At 42.8% G+C, this 18,695-nt stretch overlaps 1 protein-coding gene and 1 long non-coding RNA gene across 5 annotated transcripts in view; one reads left to right on the top strand and one right to left on the bottom strand.

Moving 5' to 3' along the window:
• The window catches only part of LOC126518601 (TATA-box-binding protein-like), a 197,656-nt gene that overhangs the window by 168,603 nt on the left and 10,358 nt on the right, over positions 1–18,695 (bottom strand). The gene's annotated exons all lie outside the window — the stretch shown is intronic.
• Positions 1,309–17,755, top strand: LOC140215175 (uncharacterized). 3 transcript variants are annotated; one of them, XR_011892106.1, is made up of 4 exons: positions 1,309–1,396; positions 3,093–3,198; positions 5,691–5,760; positions 17,624–17,755. It is a non-coding gene; the product is annotated as an uncharacterized lncRNA (long non-coding RNA). The 3 variants fall into 3 exon arrangements; XR_011892107.1 differs by lacking the exon at positions 1,309–1,396 and adding an exon at positions 2,111–2,265; XR_011892105.1 differs by lacking the exon at positions 1,309–1,396 and having other exon boundaries at positions 2,890–3,198.

The raw sequence follows: 18,695 nt of genomic DNA on the forward strand, positions 1-18,695 counted from the left end.
GGGAGACTAAGCTTTGGCCATAACCTAGCAAGAGAATATTCTGCATAATATTGCACACATGTAGGCCTTTAACTGCTCATGAATACATGTTTGAGTTTGACGGAATGTACAGTCTTGATCAAAAAACTTGAACCCGCTGTGAACAGCCGGGGAGCAGCGGCGCTCCGCTATGGCGGCGCTGCCATCGTCGGCGCGCGCCGCTGCTCGCTTGCATGGAGGATAAAGAGTGCGAGTGTAGCATGACTTACTCTCAAGTGTCGCTTGGTAACAGCGATCGTGAAAAACTAGTGCGGCGAGCGCGGCGCGAACGCGACGGTGGCGAAGCGGAAGCCACCCGACCGGCTAGCATGCCGTTTGCAGCGTATGCTGGATGAGAGGGCGGGGGTCTCTGGCGACCGCTGTCACACGCGATACACTCAAATTTCGCAATTCTGCGTATCTTAATCATCAGTCATTGTTTTCCGGTACCGAAGTAAAGGAAAAGCGCTATGAATAGTCCTGCACATGCTCGAACACGGGCACTTTGCGAGGATCGTAGCTAAGATCTGACTTCAGCAGCTTAATGATATATTAAATAACGTGCCACAGTGGCATCTCGTATTTGTAATCATGAATGTCACAAGTAGAAAATGAATCAAGAAAGCATAAGCTTCAGGGTGGCACCTGCGTCTCTCGACGAAATCTCAGGGGGGAACATGCCTTCAAGGCATTGAGTGTGGCTTTGTCTGTGGTACCGAACAATTGCTGTTTGCCCATGTGCTTGACTGTAAACTAGCCAAGGTCTATGGTTGAAAGGACGATACGTATAACGCATTTTTTAAACTGCTTGTGAAGCCTTTTCTCTCGAAGACGAACGATACCTCAGTAAACTATATACACTGTAAACACAAATGAGCCCATATGGGCGTTTTAACAGTTGATATGCCATTTTTCCTCCCTAGCTTAATATGAGTACTCCCACGAGAAGAAGTAAAATAAGCTAGAACCATTATTGTACCCCCGACCCCATTTGAAGGGGCATTGCGGTTGTAAAATGGGGGTTTTCAAGGAATAACGGTGGCGTACGGAAAATTCAGACGAGCCAAACAGAGAAAAGAATAACTCAGCCATGACCAACAAGGCAGTCAGCCGCAGCGACAATTTCAGTAGGATTATTTCTGCAGTCAGATTCGAAATATCCCGCGCAATGTGTGTCGGCGCTGTTTTTCTGTTCGGAGTAGCCGCGCCTTGGTGCTGCAGAGGACGCCGAAGTCGGAACTACGCGCGGAGGAACACCAGCCTTCGGAGCGCGCGCGCGCGCGTTGCAAGCTGCGATCGAGCAGCCATTTGCCAGCGACGGCACATTCTTCTTCCGTGGTTGATGTTTCTCACTGCTTTGAACCCCCAAGACTCCACGGTAAGTGACTTTGAACGATTATTACATGTTCTATGAGTGTGCATGTGTTCTAAGTGAGGAGACGCGCTGATATGACTTATTGAAGGTCTCGGTACAACATGGCGCGACAGTTGGCCGTCCAGAACCATTTTGCACGATCACTGTGTTTCTTCGAGCTTTGTCGTAATCGAGGCGACTTGAGTGCTCAGAGTCAAGCGAGTGTACTTAAAAATTAGGATTTTATATAATGAGGGACTTTGCCGCGTCTTTAATTGGGCGGATGTGAGCATTCCACATGATCCCCGAAGCGCAAGCCACTACCATAATAGTTACGTGCAGTGCGAGGTGAGCTAAGCTTCGCCGCCTAACCGCGGCCTGAAAATGTGGCGGCTCGTTAAGGGTTTACTGCGGTGCGCGTGTGTGAGTGTTTGTACAGCGATCATTTGAGCGAGAACCGGCGGCGCTTCTTTGTGCGCGGTATCTGCTAGCTGGCGCGTACGTGGCGCCAATCCCCTAGCTCGTGCGATTGTGTGCAGTAGGTCGCCCACTTAGCGCGCATTGTGCAGATTTGCCAGTACGCTCCTTTCTATCGTCTGTGTCCCTTCGCGCCCACGTCGTTGATTGTGCAGGCAGTGCGCGACTGCGGCACGTAGCATGTAGAGCCTGCGCCCGTCGACGTTGATCTACGGGCGTGAAATGTCGGCGGCGCGTTTGTGGTATTAAAAGCGTGTGGTGAGCTTCCAACGGCAGTACGGGTCAACGCCGCATGAGCTGCCGGTCAGAGTATAAGAACCTCTTTATTGTTAGCGTACTGCTTGGCGGTAACAGGTGTCCTGCTTGGGTTCAGATTACTGGATACGCCGTCACTTGAACCTCGGCGGCCGGAGCAGGTGAGTACCAGTGGCGCCGGCACCTCGGCGGGCAGGAAACGGGGCCCGTGCCGTGACGAGATATATCAATTTACGCGATAGCATTGCCTGTGATAGGTCATACGGGCGCGGCGCTCCATGCCTGTGTTCTTTGCTGAGGCCGCCACTACGCCTGCGGTGCCTTACTACGCTATATCTATATAGTCGATGCTTGTGCAATGTTGTTATTCAACAGCTGGCGCTGTGCTCTGGATACCTGAACTTGTTTAATGTTTAATTACTTTGCTGCTGTGCCATTGCGTATTGGGTACAGATATTTAGTATTGAATTCTAGGTGCCAAATTCACACAAAGAAGTTGCGCTTTTCAACTCAGGATCATATCACACATCAAAGCGTCATACTATATTGCACGAGTATTAACAAAATTTCTGTTGCTGGTGAAAAAAAAAAAAGGCAGACTGATCAACCTGTATCTGTGAGAAAAATGTGCTTCAAGTCCGCCATTGTCTATAAAAAAAGGTACTACCTTGGTATTCAATGTCAGTAACACTCATAAGTTATGCATCCTTTTGTGTGAAATAATTTGTCTTAGAAGCCATTCATTGTAAGGGATCAGTAAACATCTCATAGCTTAAATAGTGCATATGTGCATGAGTTGGGCAAAGGTATTGGTTTGTAAAGAGCAAAGCCATTAAGATATAAAATATTGGCAAGCTTAGTTTAACAATAAGCTGACGAATATACAAAACCTAATGTAGCAGCAGATGTTCTCCAAGATAAGCTTGTGACCAGCTTTTTTGTGTTCTGTGTGATCATTGTAGTGTCAAATTTTTCATTTTTATTTCAGGACTGCGGCTGCGGTCGTTTCATTGCCAACTGTGAGGATGAAGCAGCTTCATGGTCGGAGATCGGGCGCCTCCCATCAGTTTCCCTTTTCAGCAATAGAGGCCTTGGTATGCTCTTACCTAGAGTTTGCTTTTTTACCCTGTATGTTTTGAGCGCAATGGCTAGTTTAGCGGCATTACTTAGAGTGATTGGTGTGACACCTGTACCATAGGAGGTATGCAGGTTATCCCACGTAACTTTAGCAAACTTTTAAAAATATGAATATGCCACCTAGCTGCACAGAACCTATGTAATGTTGTTTCCTGTCTCTTGGAAATACTTGGATTTGCTGCATTTTGCCTAATTACCTAATTAGTCTTAATCAATTAATCAACTTCTCAAATGTAATTAGATAAAAAGTCGCAATTATAAAATTGTAGAGCAACGTGAAAATTTCCCAGTACAGCTATCTGTGGCTCAATATGTGCTACATAATGTGTTTTTAGGGCATGAAAGAAGCCTGAGAATCTCGCAAAGTGCCTTGAGTATATTTCTGTGTGACAGCGCCTGTGTTGTGTTCTTCCTTCAGTCCTCATCTTTTGCGCTGTACTAACAGTCGACCTCGAGTGGCCATTCCCGTGGCATTCTTGCATGTATTGAGTGCTTGCCCTGTATAGGCATGTGTGTTTCCAGTAAGAAAAAAATACTGAAGGAGCCCAACGTGATGTATTTCAGGACAAGTGTATGGTGTAAATTACTATGTGACAATAAAATAAACTGAAACAAGACTTCACAGTAGACGTATCCAGGTGTGTGCATCAGCATAATGACGAAAACCTCATGCAAGTTTAGAAAAATATTCATTAAGTTAGTTTCTGTCATTCTTCTCTGTCACATTATTATTGCAAAAATGTGCTCTCTAGTATTGCACGATTGAAAACACAGTTCAAATACATCATTTGCTGGAACCTTGACATTCACAGCAACATAGAGAGGAATGGTTAAAGATTTGCTTTGCTTCTCTGACCTTCATTTTAGGTCCTTCTCATGTTTGCTAAGCTTCTTAAACTATCATAGACCCCTTCCAGGGTTTACAGGCAGCTTGAGCACATTGTGCCAGATTGTGGAGAAGCTGCAGAGGTCGCAGTGTGTATAGTGGCGTCCGGTAAATGCAAGTTTATTGCAAGATGCATTATGCTCAGTACCAATTATATTAAGTCATAATTTTAGCAAAAATCTGTTTTCCAGATATATATCAATGTGTCTCCGAAGAACTGCACTTTTTAAAAGAGTTGCTTATTCTCTGTCTACTGTTCGGTGTTGTTAAATGCATGTATGTTGGACAGCATAGTGCTTGGCCTTCAGCTGAAGGTAGTAGTGTAGGTAGTAGTGTAGGAAGTGGTAGCAGTAGTAGCTTTATGCATGTGCATAAAGCTGCAGTAAGCCAAATGTGAAAAGATAAGGGCTAATACGATACAGCCATGTAGCAAAATTTACACAAGCAAACTGTTTGATGCAATACCTAGGAAAGTAAGCAAAAATATAAGAATGTGCTTATATGATAAACAGTACCTATGTTTCAGGCGCATGGCCTTCTACCGCCATATTCCATAACAGTTCATTATTTAACACTTTAAAACTACTTGCCCTGTTTATGTCTAACTGCTCTAAATTCGAAAATTTTCATTGATTGCACTATGAATGTTTTGGCCGTGGCTTAAGTTACTGCCAGAATTAAATTTATAGTTGTGGCCGTCCTATGCGTGATAACAAAAAGCCATTTGGAACCAGGTGACTTATGCAGTATGCTAAGTGTGCGTATTAGAACAGCCACTTATATTTTCATTGTAACCATGTATAAAGTATGTATGTACACATCTCGAAGCCATAGACTGTACTCTTAATTGGAGGTGTTATTGTGTGGAGTAGGTTTTTTTGTAAGCATTGTCTAGAATTTGCACTACATTAAGGTGTAGTGAAGCCAAGCGAAAAATATTGACAAAATGGCTAAAGTACATTCTTAAGAGTATTAAGCGCACTTAGATGACTTTACAGCACATAGTAAAACAAGAATGGGAACTGAAGTGCTTAATGTTTGTTCATTATTACCATATGGCACCAACATGCAATGAAGACAAAAGAGGAAGAGAAGTGAAGTGCACTAAAGGGCAACTCGCTCCTGATGGGAGCTGCATTCACATCTACATGATGCATGCAATCTTTGAGTCATAGCAGCAGCTATCCACCTGTTCACCTTGTTGCACATTTGTATTGTTTATGTACTAAGTCTGGCCCTGGAAGTGTTAGGCAGTGCCACTTGTGGCATTGGTGCTGCGTGCAAGACATCCTTCTAACCACAGGTGTTATGTATTATGTAAACCTAAGTTCTTTTAAATTCATGTAACCCACAAAAGTTCCATTTGAAAGGATGTGCCATATTTGCCACCATTGCCATGAGTAGCATTGGCTGACAGTCACAGGGCGAGACGTTAACCTTGCTCAGCTATTATGCAAAACTATTTTACATACAAATGTGGTAATTAGTATACATGCCGAAAGCCTCACAGAATAAAATTTTTTATTCGCATCTTACAACGATTGTTATTTTGCTTTAACTCAGGAGGCCTTTCTACCTGCGTTGCATCCTGTGGCTGGACCACTCCAACGATCTCGGCAGAATCGTTACACAGGTGTGTTCTTTTGTGATTCTCAGTACTGATATTTTCTAGTTTACGTTCGATGTAAATGCACAGATCAAATGAAAAACAGGTTAAAAGATGAGCTCACAGGCACTGTATCCAAATGTTTGTTAGGAAAGAAAATCTTTTTTACAAGTTGTCGTTATAGCAACACAAGAGAGTGTGCACATCACACCACCAGTACCTAGCAAGCAACAGCATTATACCGTAGAAGAAGCCAAAACATCAGGTGAAAACCTGTACTAAACTAGGGACTGTATTAAGAGCTTTTCGAGGTTTAAACTATTTCTTGGGTTACTCTGTCTAATTGCTTGAACTGAACTGACGTGTCCTGCAAAACAGTTTGCATTCGCATTTGATACAATCTGCAGCAAAATATGAACAAAGGGCTGCAATACTCTAAGGGCCTACTATTGAAGTTGCAACCAGTCTTCCCAGTGTACTGCAGCCTCAGGAACATGAAATGTGGTACACTGTACCACATACACACACAACAAATTTTAATCCATGGGCATCTGTACACTGTGCTTGTGCAGGACTGCGCAACTGGCTGTTTATTCGTGACTGAAACAGCTACGTACATCAAGACTGTATTGGGAAGCCACCATCTTTTTCAGTCAGTGTAACAGTCCATAAACATATGGATTTCCATGAGCATTTTGTCTGCCACACTTTTCTTTGTCGTTTTTTTTTTTTGCACTCCAGCTTTGATGGCTGCAAGACACTTCAGGCTGGCTGAAGAGACAGTGGTAGCCTAGTAGGTGGCCTCACAAAGTTGTTATTTTGATTTTTAAGAGCCGACTTGCTTTGGACAATGCTGAATAACACATCAAAAGGCACGGGATTATTTACAAGGTTAGAATGACTTTGAAAGAAGTTTAAGGCTTCTTTTTAACTCTGATCTGTCTGCTGAGACCAAATCATGTCAGCTTTTAATGAAGCAATGTTCAGGTTGGAAAGCTGCAAGGCTGTGTGGGTACTCAAACACCATCATTGCTTCATATAGCTGAAGTTGCTGTGACATCAAGGCAGAAGCAAATGACATGGCAAAGGAAAGTTGGTCGACAAAGGACTCATTGGCAATTATGTAGGTTCAAGGGCTATTGCACTGAGTAAGAAAATGTGTTCCTGATACAGCGTGAACAGTGTTAATGCTGAACAACAAACTGGCACCATCTCTCCAGTCCTACACCAGCACGTGCATAGAAAGGGATGCCTGTTGGCCTTGAGGGCCACCACTGGAGGGATCACCTGCTATCGCTATGACATAGAATGTGACATCAGATGACTATAGTTCACACCTTTGCTGCAGCTCGCTGGCTGGGCAATTGAAGCCTTGATTGTAAGGATGAAAAGTTTCAATCACAAGGTGGCAATTTAGTTGCCAACTCTTACAACATGGTTCACTACTCAGTGCTGCAGTGCTGGACGTATTTGACCAAGCCTGGTGCGAGTTCTCATGAGTACCCATGTTCATGCTGCCGCTAGATACTTAGTTGATAAAGTCACTGAAAATGAAATTTGGTCATCGAAAGAGTCATGAAAACGATGCACACAAGGCTTGTAGCGTGCTTACTTGGTATGACCTCAGTCAAGACACCCTGTGTAGAGATGCTGGCAAAATTGCAGCAGAAGTGTGGATTGAGGAGACAAAAATTAAGCTGTTCAAGTTCCACATATAACAAACTGATAATAAATCGTCGTTCAGCAAGAACTCCGGCAAAAGGGGCAAGCCGCACTCCCCACAACGAATGCTATAAAAACAGTACTGTTATTGCAGCAAAATTGCCTATAGCTCTTTTGATAGCTTGATAGCTGGTAGCTGGTAGCTACTTGATGGTAGCACTTGATAGCTGGTATCACACAATGTTTTCTATTCCACGGAAATATTCCAGCACGTGGGGGCCACAATTCTCCTGGAGGCCAATACACACACAAGTTGCCAGCAAGCATGTACTAAAGATTTTTCCGTTAGCATTGATGTAGTCTACCACATTTTGTTTTCTTGGGTGCACAGTCACACTGGGGTAACAATTTTCTGCCTGAATATTCATCGCAGGGAGCACTGCAGCCAGCTAAATAGAGTTTTTTGTTCACACCTTGCCACAGATGCGGCAAGATGTAGACTTGGCCCATTTTTCTAGGCACATTTGTTGGGTTCAAGAAAGAACACAGAGTAGCTTAAGAACTTTATTCCTTCTAGATTTAAGGCGTGGGGCCAGGTATTAACCATTGTTTTAAGAATTTTACCAAACCGGGAAAGATTCTTTCTTGAACGTCACGTCTTCTCATATCAGCTTGATACAGTCCCTGGCTTAGTATGGGTGCATGTGCTGTGGCTTTGTTTTAGTCTGTTTAAAAGGTCGTTTTCCTTTTGAGTGTTCCAGTCACAAGGAAATCACAAATATATTTTGATTTCAGGAACCCTTGTGACATTACACAATTCCTTTACATGTTGCAACCAAGCTTATTTTTTAAACACATGCCTTTCTTTCAGCATGAAAAAAACATCTTAGATGAAACAAGGCAAAAATGGCTGCTTATGCATTTGTACGATATTACAACTGAGAGGGGTGAAAAGTAATAAAATGTTCTACTTTCATAATTTTTCTACCATGTGTACAACATTTCTTAATAGGCATGAAGCAAACTCACTTTTATCACTAGCCTATTACAGAAACAAAAAATGACAAACAGCTTTTAAGGGGGCCCTCAGAAGGGCCCAGTCTGTGCGTCTTCGTTTCTAGCGCCATGGCTGTGAGCGCAGCTGAGCACATCTGCAGCCTGCACACCCTGTTCTAGAGGTGATCTGCTGCGTGTGGAAAGACTAGACGTGCTGATATGGCGTGGTATTATGTGCACAGTCTTCCCACGTGTTTAGTACACGGGGTTGCATAATCTGTAGTTTCAGAGAAGCATTGAAGTTTGAGACAGACAAAGCATTCGCCTCCACTGCCAGCACTTTTCATGATAGTGTCGTTCCACTGTGATGATGATGATGATGATATGTAGTGTTTACTGGCGCAAGGGCCAAGTGTGGCCAAAGAGCGCCAAGGCAGTGGTGATGAGTTTGCAATGTAGTTATGACATCGATGGGGTTAATGTAAAGTGGCTGTATAGGGGCCTTAAAAATAGTCGCTCTAGAGTGCGTAAAATCTATCTGTAATAAGAATATGTCGATGACAATGACGTGTTCTATGTGCAATAAAATCCATCGTGAACGAGTGATGCAAAATAGAAAATATATAAGCTGGTAAAATCACTTGGAGCACTGCTGCCTCGCCAGAGCCCTTGACACGCAAGGGACGAGAGGCATGTGCTATACGGAAAAACTATCACAGCGCTATCCTCTATAGAGAGGAGGCGCTACGAACGTATGGGCTAATTACATGTAATACAACATCTTTCAGGAAACCTAGGACTGCGTTAGTGTCAAAGAGCGGTTCTGCTCCGAGTAACATAACAGGATGAAGGGGGATATGCTGCCGGTATGCTAAGGGAAAATGTTTCTTTCTGTCATGTTCGGCTTCCCGACACTCCAGGAGGACGTGGAGGACGGTCAGCCTCTCCCCGCATCTACCACAGGTTGGAGGCTCGTTTCCCGTGAGCAAAAAGTTATGTGTGCCAAAAGTGTGTCCTATTCTTAGCCGGCAGAGTAGGACATCTGTCCGGCGTGATTTTGTTGCAGAAGGCCAGAACCCTAATTGTGGCTTTATTACGTGCAGTTTATTATTTGTTTCCATGTCCCATGAGCGTTGCCAGTAGTTCCGCAGTTTTCTGCGCAAGTAGGGCCTCAGATCTGTGACAGGGACTGCTGCGGTAGGATTTACAGAATACGATGCAATTGATGTGGCCATCTGGTCCGCCAGAGCATTGCCTTCGATGCCCCTATGACCCGGCACCCAGCATATGATGACATGCTGGTTACATATATACGTTTTACATAGGACGGAATAGAGTTCATTGATTACTGGGTTTTTGTGCTTAGAAAATGACATTAGGGCTTTCACAGCACTTAGTGAGTCCGTATATATAACTGATTTCTCGAGTTTTGATTTCTTTATATACTTTACAGCCGACAACAGTGCGTAGGACTCAGCCGTAAAGATGCTTGTTTCCGGATGCAGTACATCGGATTCCGAGAAGGATGGGCCGACGGCTGCATAGGACACCCCCTCGCGTGACTTCGATGCGTCTGTGTAGAACTCCGTGCAGGAGTGTTTGTATTGGAGTTCCCGGAAATGCATTTGTATTTCAATCTCTGGAGCGTGTTTTGTAACTTGCATGAAAGATATATCGCATTCTATGTGCTGCCACTCCCAAGGAGGTAGCAGCTTGGCTGGCTGCATTAGGCGGAGCTCGAGGAGTGGGACATGCATTTCATCACTAAGCTCCCTCACACGCATCGAAAAAGGCCGTCTTACGGAAGGACGATTATGAAAGAGCGTAGCATATGTCATATCGTTAATGGTATTAAAGCATGGATGTTGAGGATTAGAGTGGACTTTCAGGAAATATGTTTGGCTGATGTATGTTCTCTGCAGATGTAGTGACCACTCATTTGATTCTGCATATAAACTTTCTATGGGACTTGTTCTGAAAGCTCCAGTGGCCAGTCGGATTCCTAGATGGTGGACCGGATCTAGCATCTTTAGCGCGCTCGGGGCTGCAGAATGATAGATCACGGCACCGTAGTCCAACCGCGACCGGATCAGGCTCTTGTAAAGATTCATTAAACATTTCCTGTCGCTGCCCCATGCTGTGTGGGATAACACTTTAAGTAAGTTCATTGTTCTTAAGCATTTGACCTTGAGGTACTTTATGTGTGGAATGAAAGTTAATTTCGAATCAAGTATGATGCCTAAGAACTTGTGTTCTTTGTTCACAGGAATTCGCTGACCATACATTTCGATACTGGGTTCTGTAATGAGTCCTCTCTTTCTTGTGAAAAGCACACAAGAACTTTTGTTGGGGTTGACTTTAAATCCGTTTTCTTCGGCCCATTTGGACACTTTGTTCAAGCCCTGTTGAACTTGCCTCTCACATACTGTAAGGTTGCAGGATTTGAATCCTATCTGTATGTCGTCTACGTAAACAGAATAAAAAATGGCTGGCGGTAACGAGGCACGAAGGGTGTTCATTTTCACGATGAAGAGCGTGCAGCTAAGTACACCTCCTTGAGGTACACCAGTTTCCTGTATAAAAGGTCGCGACAATACGTTGCCGACTTTCACGCGAAATGTACGGTTGGACAAATAGCTTTCTATTAAGACGAGCATATTGCCACGGATGCCAATTCCCGACAAGTCTCCCAATATTCCATAGCGCCACGTAGTGTCGTACGCCCTCTCCATATCGAGGAATACGGATAGGAAATATTGTTTATGTAGAAAGGCGTCGCGAATGTTTCCCTCAATGCGCACAAGGTGATCGGTTGTGGACCGCCCTTCTCTGAAGCCACACTGAAAGGGATCGAGGATATTGTTGAGTTCAAGGTAATGTACAAGTCTGCGGTTAACCATTTTTTCAAAAAGCTTACAAAGACAATTTGTAAGAGCTATCGGACGGTAACTTGCCGCCAAGGAAGGGTCCTTGCCCTGTTTAAGAACAGGGACCACAATCGCTTCTTTCCATGTGGATGGGAGGTTTCCCGCAGCCCAAATAGCGTTGAAAAGCGTGAGTAGTGTAAGTTTGGTGTCAGCGTGTAAGTTTCTGATCATTTCGTACATGACCCTATCAGGTCCCGGCGCAGAGCCCCTGCATGTGGTCAAGGCAGCTCTCAACTCAGCAATATTGAAAGGCCGGTTATAAGGTTCATTCTGCCTGGATTTTCGTATTATGGGCTTACATTCTTCTATTTGTTTGTATTTCAAAAATGATTGCGAATAATGGTTTGAACTCGACACGCTCTCGAAGTGTTCCCCAAGTGAATCTGCCTGATCTTTTATTGTTTCACCTTGTGTGTTTACCAAAGGAAGTGAATATGTTTGTCGCCCTTTTATCCTATCAACCCGGTTCCAGACTTTGGCCTCATCTGTATACGAGTTGATACCGGATAAAAACGTCTGCCAACTCTCTGTTCTAGCCTGTCGGCGTGTTCGCCTGCCTTGCGATTTCACTTTCTTAAAGTTAAACAGATTCTCCGCAGTGGGAGAGGCGCGTAGCAATCCCCACGCTTTGTTCTGTTTCTTACGAGCGATCCTACAGTCCTCATTCCACCACGGGAGACGCCGTTTGCAGGCCAAGCCATTTACTTGTGATATACATTTAGTTGCGGCATCTATTAAGAAGGCTGTAAAGTATTCCACGGCAGCATCAATTCCTAACGAGGACATCTCATCCCATGAAATATTACTGAGAGTTCGGAATTTCTCCCAGTCAGCTGTATCAATCTTCCACTTGGGAGCCTGTGGTGGATATTCGTTTTCTTTAGGTGTTCTTAATAGTATGGGGAAGTGGTCGCTTCCGTAAGGATTGTTTCTAACTTCCCATGCGAGTTCAGGAAATATAGAAGGAGAAACTATGCTGAGATCAATTGAAGAAAAGGTTTTGTTGGCAAGACAGTAATATGTGGGTGCCTTCTTATTGAGTAGACACGCACCGGAAGAAAAAAGGAGCTGTTCAACGAGACGACCTCGCGCATCGATACGAGAGTCGCCCCATAGGGAGTTGTGCGCATTGAAATCGCCAAGAACAACATACGGTTCTGGCAATTGATCTATAAAGGATTGGTATTCATGTTTCGTTAATTTGTAATGTGGGGGTATATAAAGAGAGCTAATGGTGATGAGTTTGTTTAGGAGAACAGCTCGAACCGCCACTGCTTCGAGAGGCGTTTGTAGCTGTAAAAGTTGACACGCAATGCTCTTATGGATAACAATGGCGACACCGCCCGATGATGCGACAGCATCATCGCGATCTTTGCGAAAAGTTATGTACTGTCGGAGAAAGTTTGTGTGTTTAGATTTTAAATGTGTTTCCTGTAAACACAGCACTTTTGGATTGTGTTGGTAGATCAGTTATTGTACATCATCAAGGTTTCTAAGGAGACCTCTGACGTTCCATTGTATGATTTGTGTATCCATATTTAATGTAAATTAGTGCTGTGTGTACGGAAAAGGAAAGATGCCTTAGATTACAGAGCCCTTTCGAGGCCCTGTAATAGGTGTTTTATTCTTTTTGAAGCGTTCGAGTGATTCTCGACGCTCCTTAGGCGCCTGGTGCGCCTTGAGGATAGGCGTGGTGTCCATTGCCTCTTGTGAGGCGCCGGACACGTGCTCTTGCGAGCGGGAAGTTTTCAGAGGGAGTCCCGCCTTGGAGGGCAAGACCCCTGCGCCCACCAGCCCGGAGGTCGATGGGGCTCCCAGAGGGATTTGGCTGTTCCACTGTGTGTGGCAGTATCAAAGAGGACAGGGTGGATGCGAAAGCAAGGCTGGGTTTGCTTCATGCTACCTATGTGAAGGTACCGTTAACACACCGTGAAACCGTATCTTTGGTCGCTGACTCTCAAATTGAAATTTTTTTTCTCATTCAGATTTGTGTTTTCTGACTGCGGCCCTTTCCGTGGGAAAACAATCCATTTGCAAATGTACTTATTTGACTAAACGGTCGAATCTGAGTACAACAAACCAAATTGCTCATTTTAGTGCATTCGTTATGTTGGGATTCCTTTGTATATGACTCCAGAAAAAGCCGACCATTGTCTGCTCACACTCTGCCGCGCCCACCCATGTAGGAATAAACTTAATTTTGGTTGGCCACGATGCTTATCGGTGTAGTAGCTGTCGTGTGTCCACCCATACACATTTTGTTGGCTTCCTAAAAACCTCAAAGAACAGCTGTATTTTGCTTATGTGCATTCACTAATCAAATAAGTACATGTTTGCTAGAATCCCCATAATATTGAGTCAGCTGGTCTGCTTGAAAATGTTCAAAATATGGCAGTTAGATTTGTAATAGGAAGTCATACTAAAAGGCTTTGTATTACTGAGAGTAAGGGTAAGCTGCAATGGCAGGATTTAAAAGACTGGGAAATCTCTTCAGTTAAAATTATTTCAAGCATGTACTGTTCCAAACATGTAGAGATAGAGAAATTCATATCAGGCTATCATCATACCTCAGAACAAAGAGATTACACTAAAAAGGTTTATTAATTTCCTTTTACTTATAGGTGATGCCTCACATTGTTTTTTCCTTGGACCAAAGGGACTGCAAGGTTTTTCAGCCTGCAATTGTTTGCATAGTTTTCAAAGATAATTCCCTCCCTGCTTTGTGTGCTTGATTTGAATGTAAGTTACATTACACAGATTGTATACCCCCCCTGCAATGCCAGTACAGGCGAAGCAGGTACTAAATGAATAACGACGAAAGGATTTTGGAGCGAGCAAAAATGGCATGTGCAATAGATATGCGTAGATGTCCCGTTGGTGTTGCTGTCAAACAAGAAATTGGGATATCGAGGGACTGAGCAAAGTAACTACATGTGTGCTTGCCAAACTATAGCTGTCATTTACACCTTGATTCTGACTTAGCTACCAAAAGAAGTTTTTTCGTCTTGTTCTTTTTCTGTTAAAATGTACTTTTTTCTTTGTCTACTTTCGTTTGGGTTTTTGTAGCTATATCATGCACATGTGACCAATAATGCCGTGTGGAAGTTAGTGGTTGTTGGTATTTCTCACTGCCTGTCGTTTGTTCAATGTGTGTACTAAAGTCAATAGAGCACCAACCAGTATAAACCAGTGTGTTGAATTTGTTTTCTTGTTTTAGTACAAATGATCTGACTGGTTATGTGCCCAAATAAACAATTAGATTATGAAAACAGAGTTCATCAGAACATGTCATGCATTTTACTTATAATTACCCTATTTCAACTGCAGAACCCACATATAGATTTAAGTAGAACAAGTCTTTTTGCAATCCTTAGTTCTGAATAGGTGAGAGCAGTGCTAAGGACACAAAGTGAGTCCACATAGATAAATGGCATGGTGCACTGTGCACTGACTAATAATTGATGTGTTTTTGCAACAGACAAGCAAATAAATATCCAGTAATGCCTTGTCAATGGCACGAAAGCACATAAAGAGGCAGGGGGTGGTCAGATACAAATGTGCCGTGGTTTCAGGTTTGTTAACAAGCGCCGTTGTCTGTGTTCCTTCACTCGTCCCGTCGTTTAGCGCTGTTTTTATTGCTCGTAATCATGAACCAACCAGCCCAAATGCGTACTCTTTTGAAGCATACCACTTTTCTGTAACTTCAGAGAACAGGTGCTGCGCTGACACATTATTCTTTTTTTTTTCTTGTTATTTTGTGGAATTTGATTAGTTTCTGGGTTAATGGTTGCTGCTTTCGCTAACATGTTGCACTTATGAAATTTGGGCTCTCATCTGCACTGTTTACAGTGTACGTACTCTTATGGTCACATTATAGTGGTGCTTAATCGTGAAGGCTCTCATTCAAATATAAGCTTGTCTGGTCTACATATGCTTTCCTTCATGCCAAAGGAATAAGATATACTAGGTTTGTGTCAGAAGGAAAGAAACTGAGACTGGTGTCTATTATTGCACATAAATCTATGCTTAGTTGCGTTAACATTTTTGCATAATTTCAACAACTTATTTAGTGCATTTCTGTAACATTCACACTCTTTCTTATCCACTTAGGTGTAAGGAATAAAGGCAAAAAAGTAAGGCATTGCGGTGGATTTAACTTAATGCTCTTGATTCTTGTTACCTTCTTGATAGCTTTTCTATTTGGAAGAGCATATGTACAAAAGCATGTTTTGACCAAATAGGCTGCTGTTCGGGAGGCTTTGCAAGCACCACTATAACGTGACAAAAGCAGTGTGTGGCCATTTGGTTATATAAATTCTGGTGTAATGACACCACAAAAAGTAAACAAAGATATGTACGCACATGACACAAGCACCGGATCTCACTTCAAGCTTTAAAATAAGGAAACAGGCAATATTTAATAACAGGTGGAGACATGATGTGATGATATCTGTTAAAAGAAATTCTTTATGCAGTGCAACTAATGGATCACTGATACATTCGTCATTCTTTTTAAATGTTGCATGCCACAATTACCTTGCATGTTGTCAGGTCGTAATACCTGGCTACAACGCAAGTTTTGTGGAACACAGGGCCGCAGTCACATTCTTTGCAGTATTTAACATTGTGTGATGGAGGATTGTTTCACACGGATGACTCATACTCCCTCAATTTCCCTGATTTCGCATTAATAGAGCATCCCATCTGTCCAATGTAGGCACGGCCTTATGAGGGCAGCAGACTACACAACGCTTGCGGCCTAGCTCACTAGATGCATATTGTGCTTCAACCACAACCAACCTTTTCCTTTTTTTGGCTTCTGCCTTTTATTACAGCTCAAAACTCTCCTAACAAGGGCCTGAGAAAACAATGATTTGCGCAACTAAATTAGGCATGAATATGGAATATAATGAATGAGATGAAGTAAAAAAGTGGTTGCAGCTGTTTCGTATGCATTTGTAATTTTCATGGGTAATTGTGTAGCTGGTCTCTACGGGCAAAAATTTTTTTTCTGTATGAAACATGTGATGAGAGATTTGCTCTGATGAGAAAAAAAGACAAGCCAGGAAAACAAATTAATTTGTTGCGTGCAGCACAATTTGCAGGCAGTGCACTGTGCAACGGAGGTTATGTACAGTCAGCCATTCCCATCCAGTCATGCTTGCATTGCATACACACATTGTATTAATTTGAGATTGCGGCTAATGAAGTTTGTGTGGAATAACTCTCATTCGCACATAGTGATGCACTGCAAAATAGATTGGTTCGTTCCTGTGTTCATCAAAACTCGTAGCCAGAAATTATGAGCAGATGTACATAAGATAATTAAGCTTTGGCAGATTAGCACGAAAAGGACAAATGCATCAGTCATTCTCAGATATATTGCACAAAGAATTTGTTTTTGAATTAATGACATCACTTCCTGTCACTATGTGTTGTATATGATGTCTGTTTTCTTATTAAAGCGAGAGTTGAGGTTAGGCACTTGTGTCCTGCATGTCTTTGTCTTCGTTTGCTTCTGTGGTGCCATTACACCAGAATAAGTCCATGACAGGAGCTGCCAGTCTATGCAGTTATACTACATTGGGCTCAGTACGCCTGGCGGCCTGAATGTGACGAGTGCGAAGTAGCAGTAAGAACTTCAAAAGGGTAGAATTTTGTGTCGGTGGTGCATATTACAGCATGGTGAAGCGCTATAGATGGAACAGTGTGAGGCGAGACAGATGGGAAAGTGCTACAGACAACTGTGAATGTTTACTGGAAAGTTTCGCTGCAGCGGGACAATGCATGCGTTATCCTGGTGCAGCAAAATTTGCCAATGTTCATAGTTGTCAGTAGCACTTGCCCTTCTACATTACACTTCACCGTACACTAGTAGGAGTAACAACAGCAACCAACTGACCCGAGCAATAATGAAAGCCAACAGAATTGCCAAATTGTAGGAGAAATGTTTCAGTGTAACACATGTTTTGTTAACTGGCAAGCAAATGGCATACATGTCTGCGAACCGATGATCAGATGCATTTTTCATGCACATACATTATTTTGTACAACTGCTTCCTGCTTTGGTTTTTTATGGCTTTTAGGAAGCATTCCAAAGTACTTAACTGTTTGTCTGTTCTAAAATTGAATCTGTTCTCAGCCAGCACTATGTGGCATTACTGCATAAGCCCTTACTTCATCAGTGTCCTTCGCACTGTTCCCAACTAAATATGAATAACCAAATAACCATGTTTTTAAATTTTCAGATTATGAAGAGAATACTCTTAATATGTATTTCATTAGAAAAATTTTCTCAGTTTTAGGAAGAAGTCTGGCTGGCCCCAAGCCTGGTGCAAAATGAAGAAATGGCACTCCACATCAATTCATGTTTACTTGTCATAGCCAGTCTGTTAGCTTAATTTTTGGTTCTTCCTATTGAATTCTCAAGAAAGGTACCAACTCTGTCATTCATTGAAAACAAACTTTTGCACTTGGGGATGCAGCCATGCACAAAGCCTTTGAGCTCATTAATATCTTTATTTTTTAAAGAAAGTGCAGCTCCTGCGTGGAGCAATAGGTTGAATAAGACGAGGGTAAATGAAAAGATGGCGAAATTAGTCATCAACAGTTGCCCAGCAAAGGAAGTCTCAAGCTGGAGGCAACATCTTTGCAAGAGAACCAAATGGCTCCAGCCTGAGACATTCGTTGTTCAACCTGGCAAGTCTCCTTCTCGAAATATTTCCTCTAGCCTAAGACCTATATCCATTCCACCACCCTTGACCAACAATACACCTATACATTTGGCAACCCATGGAAAGGTAGCAAATTCACATTCAAAGAAAGGGAATGTAGTGTGCACCCTGGAAGGTAGCATGAACAGTATTTTATTTACTTAATGAAATGCAGATTTGCTATCCAATTACTTTATTTTGATCCCCGTTTTATAATTGGACAGCATGGTTCCTCAGAGAGAATAATAATTCGAAGCTCACACAATTTTGCTCCTTTATGTCCGTTAAATCTGTCCTGGTTGCTACACTATCAGCCCTGTCTGCAATTGCATAGCAGTGTTTTGAGCATGCATCCAAATTCAAAAGAATAGTTAGGCTTCTACCTCAGAATGTTTGCTACTGTGTTGCAGCTCGAATTCTATGTCTAGGTGGTCACTGTGATGCCATGTGCTTTTTAAATAAGACCAATATGCTATTTGAAGGGCAATTAAATGCAATCTCAAATGACCTCAGCTCGGGGAATGACACAATTTGAGGTCAATGTGATAAGGAGGATTTGATTTCTGAAAACAAGGCACTTAAACGGGAGAAAGCATGACTAATTTCGTCTAAAGATGCTGCTATTGGATATGATCAGGGAAGGTACTTGTTCGTGGCTGCATTT

Source organism: Dermacentor andersoni, chromosome 1, assembly GCF_023375885.2.
Source record: "Dermacentor andersoni chromosome 1, qqDerAnde1_hic_scaffold, whole genome shotgun sequence".
Lineage (NCBI taxonomy): Eukaryota > Metazoa > Arthropoda > Arachnida > Ixodida > Ixodidae > Dermacentor > Dermacentor andersoni.